The following is a 5,427-nucleotide window of genomic DNA, read 5'->3' on the forward strand; positions in this document are numbered from 1 at the left end:
TGAAAGCTCTTGCATTTCATCAGCAACTATTATGTCACATTATTACCTGTGATTGTGAATCTCTTACAAATGAGAGGTCAGATCCACCCTAGGATGCATGCAGCACATGAATGGCACAAAACCAAAGCCACAGGCATCTTCAGCCACCCATCTGTACCCTTTGTCACTTTAGAATACAAAACTCAAGAGGGGTACTGTCCAACACAGTAAATACCAGTCACATTGTCTGTTTCAATTTAAATTAACTAAAATTATCTCACTCTCCCCAACAAATTTTTGCAATTAAAGTAATAATTATTCATAAAAATACATTAGACCCAGTTAAAGACTCACTTCCTCGGTTACACTCACCTTATTTCAGTTGCACAATAGGCATGCATGGCTAGCCACCCCTTTCTTGAACATTACAGAGTAGAAGACGTTTCCTTCATTGCAGATAGTCGTAGACAATGCTGATCAAAAGGGCAGTTACTTTGATCTTGGATTTTCTCAGCAGAAAAAAAAATCTAGAAACCATTTATAGCTCAAAATTAAAAGCTTGCAATGATGACTATTACCTATTTTGATCTTGCAAGTCTTAATCAGCCCTATAAACCCACATTGCCAGGATTCAGTAGCTCATAAAATTAAACCACAAACATCTACCCATGAATAATGAAATTGTTCTCCACAACTCTGGCCTGCTCCAGTATTGATCCAATCTTGTCTGAATCTTAATCTTAACTCGCTCATTTATTATCTTGTTCTTGCTCCTTTGGGCTTAACATTTGCATTTAATCTCTTTGGTTTCAATTTTGGATTCCTTTCCTGCTTTTCTGGAGATTCCACCCCAAAAGAGCACAGCGACTATTAATCAGTCTCTCTGAACCTAATTGAATTGATGGGGTGACCTCTCCTCTTCAGCCTGACCTACCTGACCCTCCACAGTTCAGACGAAACACACAGATGAGTCAAGGGGGCAGCAGCTGGTCAGGTTATGCCAAGGTTGTTGACCTTCAACTGGGTCATGAATGCCAAGGTCTTCGGGAGCCTGGCAAGCAACATAGGTGACTGAATCAGAGCGAGAGCAGCAGTAGGCAGTGGAGGAGGTAGGCAGACTGCAAGCATATGCCCCATCATGGAAAGCTATTCAAATACAAATAAACACTCTGCAGGCAATCAGAGGCCCAGAAATTGGAAAAGAAGAAGTAACACTATCTCTGTTTTGCAGATGATGAAATAGTGTCCTGGAAAAAACCCAAGAGAATCAGTGCTAAAACTAATAAAAACAGTAAAGAATTTTGTAAGCTGAAGAGACATAAAACAAGCTTACAAAATTAATAACCTCCATATAGATAAACAATAACCAGCCAGAATGTATAACAGAAGAACAGGCCTGATTTACAATTACAAAAAAGAGAAAGTGAACAAGATATTAGAAAACACAAATGAGGAAGGCTTTAAGACAGAAAGCAAAGTTAAATTGAAACAAATGGAGAGACATCAGCATTCTGAAGCAGAACAACTCAAGATCAGAAGCCTATGTATGTATGTACATGTGTGTGTGTATATATATATATATTATAGATGTCATATATATTTGATAAGATCTTAATTGAAAAGTTTTTCTTGAGCTGAATAATTTTTCATACATTTTAACTATTCAAAAACATCTAGGAACACCCTAAAACAGAACAATGAAAGCAGAAAAGTTCTGCCAGCTATACCGCACATAGTACACAGGTAGTATACAGGTCTACTGTATACAGGTACACAGTACACAGGTACACAGAACACAGGTACACGGTACACAGGTACACAGTACACAGGTACACAGAACACAGGTACACAGTACACAGGTACACAGAACACAGGTACACGGTACACAGGTACACAGTACACAGGTACACAGAACACAGGTACACAGAACACAGGTACACGGTACACAGGTACACGGTACACAGGTACACAGAACACAGGTACACGGTACACAGGTACACGGTGCACAGGTACACAGAACACAGACCACATAATTAAAGCAGAGTAGTCCTGGGGCCCAACTAAATGGAGAGAATGTCCAAAATAGGGAAAAAGGTAAATTCAACTATATATATTTAAAATAAATCTTTTTGCCTGAAAATAATATTTCTAGAAAAGCAGAAGGGCAGATTACAAACTTAATTTATATATAAATCTTTAAAAATGAGAAAAAAAGAAGAAAATAAATGCCAATAGCTTGATATAAAAAATGTAAAAAAAACAGGAACCTCCGTAGCCACTGAACATTTTACATTCTCACCAACCGTGTGCGAGGGTTCCAACTTCAAAATATTTAAAATAGAATTACCATAAGATGCAGCAATGCCAATTCTAGGCTATACACCCAAAAGAAACGAAGATACCCGCACTTCCACACTCCTACAGCATCATTCACAACAGGGAAGCGATCCGAGCACGTATCCATGGGTGGACGGGTCCAGAAAACGTGGTCTGTACCTACAATGAAAAATTATTCAGCCTTCATTAAAAACAAGGAAGTCCTGCTGCTGCAGTTTGATCTGGAATGTCTCCCAAAGCCTCATCTGTGGAAGGTCTGGCCCCCAGGGAAGCACTGTTCCTAGCTGAGTCTCTTGGGAAGGGATGAGCTTCTCGTCTCATTGATGGTTTAATTGATTGATGGGCTCATAATTGAAATAGACTATTGAAAGGTGATAGAAATTGTAGGTCCTGGGTGAAAGAAGTAGAAGTAGGTCACTGAATGCATGCCCCAGAAGTAGACATCTTGTCCTGGCTGCCAGAGGCTGAGAAACTTCCCTCTGCCACACCTAAAAGAAGTGAAGCCACCTATCCATGGATTGAAAACTCTGAAACCATGATCCAAAATAATTTTTCCTCCTTTATGTTGACTTTATCAGGTATTTTGTCATAGAGGCAGAAAGCTGCCATTTTCAACAACATGGATAAGCTGGGAGGACATCCACCACACATTCCCACCATGAAATGTTGCCTTGCCCTAGCCCCCAAAGCAAAGGAACCAAGTGAGAGTAAACTGGAAACTCCAGAACTGTGAGTCAAAATAAACCTTTTCTCTTTATAAGTTTATTATCTTTGGTGTTTTGTTGTAGTGACATAAAGCTGGCTAACACATAGTTCAGTTAATTGAATAAATCATTGTATGTCCATGGAGTATATTACATCTGTAAAAAAAAAAAAAAAAAGAAAATGTGAGGAAGAGCTTTATGAAAGAAATGAACAGAGCTTTGTTTCTGGAGTGAACGACAATATATATTATAAAACTTAAAGGGAAGGGTAAGATACAAAATAGTATAATGGCATAATATACTCTTTTGTATATATTTTATAAAACTAATAAAGCAAATGAAAATGGTTACCTGCAGGGTGGTCTGGGAACACGGTGGGGGAAATGCAGAGGGAAATGAGAATTCTATGATGGACCTTTGTATAGTCTTTTGAATCCCATCTCTTACATACTCAAAAAGAATCAAAAAGGATGCAAAAGTTCATGGTAGACAGACACGAGATTTCAGCACAGAATGCCCCCACCTGCTGCAGCCACCGACCCATGCGGTTGGCCACGGACCTGAGGACCTGATTGGCTTTCTAATGTTCCTTCCCAGGCTGTGAATAGAAACTATGTGCCGAGATTTAAAATTAGGTTAAGCTGATTGCATTCACCTTCATAAAGACTAAAGCCAGGTGCATTATAATTAGCTGTTCGATCCCGTTACCTTCACCCGGCGGGGAGAGGTGTTAGTCATAAGTTGTTGAGGCTGGCCTTTCATTTTTCTCCCAAAGTGATTTCAATCGCAGACCAAATTCAAAAACTTATTATTCCGTTGTTAAGATTTCAGGAAACAAGGCCAGCTTGATCCTCGTTTCTATCATCTGACTCACTCACCAAGCCCCTGAGGCAGCGCAGCGAACATATTGGTGTCAGCAATTATGGGCTGACTCACCAGAGAGCGTGCACGATTAACCTGTCCACCACCTACCTCTCCACCAGCCACCCGTCCTCGGTAGGACCATCTGCACCACACTCACGGGGTAGGAGCCCGACCAAGCCTTCATGCATTTCCGAGCCTTTCTGCCCAGAAGCCAGGCCAGAAGCAATGCACAGCCCCATAATGCTTTGCAGCAACCTGAACAAGCTCAAAACATCCCCCTCCGTTGAGCAGAGCATTTCTGAGTCCTCTGCTCTTGCCACGCTAAGGCTCACAGCAGCTCCCTATACCAATTTTGTTTGAAGATGGGTCTTGCTAGCTGGCTTGTTGAGTGGCCATAGGAAAATCATTTAATCTAAGTTTCAATATTCTTATTTGTAAAACACCCGAGTGACAATTTTTTGTAAGAATGAATCAATTAATTTGCAGAGCTGGGAAGCGAACTCAGGACCTCCAGCATGCTAGGCAAGCACTGGGTCACTGTTTGGCAAGAATTTAAATGAGATGCTTTGTCCCAATGTTGCAGATAAGCATTCTCTTATCATTGTTCCTCTGCTGAGAAAAGTTAGCTCTTCATTTTATTACTGATCAAATGTTCTCCCTAAGCACCCAACTCCCACCCAACATTAGTGACTGGGAAAAGAAACACCCCAAACAACCAAACACTAACCTTTGCCACCCAAGAGCGCTCAGTTCCTTCCACCAGAAGAGTCTCTTTGGGGTAACACCGGGCAGTGTATGAAAAAAAAAAAAAAAAAAAAAAAAAAACTCAGACTGTGAGATCCTCTTCCATAAGCCAGTTACTAGGGAGACTCGCAGTGACAGGGACAAGAGAAATGCAGGTGCTGCCTCTGGTCTTCCCTGATCCCTACAGCTCCATAGTTGGGCCAGTCTCACCTAGGCACACCTCCACAGAGGCACAAACTCTAGGGCCATTCTACTACTGCCCTCGGCTCAATCTGCAGTGACACATTTCTTTGGCTCAGTCAAGTAGGGTATGGCCAAACCTGCTAGCTCCTGGGTGGCACTTAGCTCCAGCGGGGCACACAGGGAACCTAGACATTCCTACCAGCCCAGGTTTGTGGCAAAAAAAGAGCACTGCTAAGAGCTATTGCCAATAACACTCCATGTTTGTCCAAGGAAGAAATCTTCTTCCTCAAGCTTTTACAAATTGGGTCAGATAATTTTAAAAAATCTATATGTTTACAGGTCAGTTGGATTTCTTTTTATTGATACTAAAGGTAAGCAGAAGGTTCATGTTTGTCTTGTGAGCACAGGGAATGATTACTGGCTTAAATATACACAGAGCCTTTATCTCTATTTCTATACCACTAATGGTCCTATATCCTGACTTCATATGTCAGTGAAGGAGAAGTATATGTGAAAATCTCCCAGTGGAAAAACATCTGCAACACACACTAATTTGTTAATTTATTTGTGTGGAACCTATTATATGCCTGGGATATATAAATAAAATATAGTCCCT

The 5,427-nt window shown here is 40.8% G+C and overlaps 1 long non-coding RNA gene across 1 annotated transcript; it reads right to left on the bottom strand.

Annotated features, from left to right (window-relative positions):
• Nucleotides 1-375: 375 nt before the first annotated feature.
• LOC131423983 (uncharacterized) lies at nucleotides 376-4,101 on the bottom strand. Its single transcript, XR_009226271.1, has 4 exons — nucleotides 3,993-4,101; nucleotides 2,327-2,475; nucleotides 914-1,030; nucleotides 376-506 (listed from the first exon to the last, which is right to left on the bottom strand). It is a non-coding gene; the product is annotated as an uncharacterized LOC131423983 (long non-coding RNA).
• Nucleotides 4,102-5,427: the final 1,326 nt, after the last annotated feature.

The sequence above is a fragment of the Marmota monax genome, unplaced genomic scaffold, assembly GCF_021218885.2.
Source record: "Marmota monax isolate L192 unplaced genomic scaffold, Marmota_monax_Labrador192_F-V1.1 WCK01_AAM20220418_F8-fsc00041, whole genome shotgun sequence".
Lineage (NCBI taxonomy): Eukaryota > Metazoa > Chordata > Mammalia > Rodentia > Sciuridae > Marmota > Marmota monax.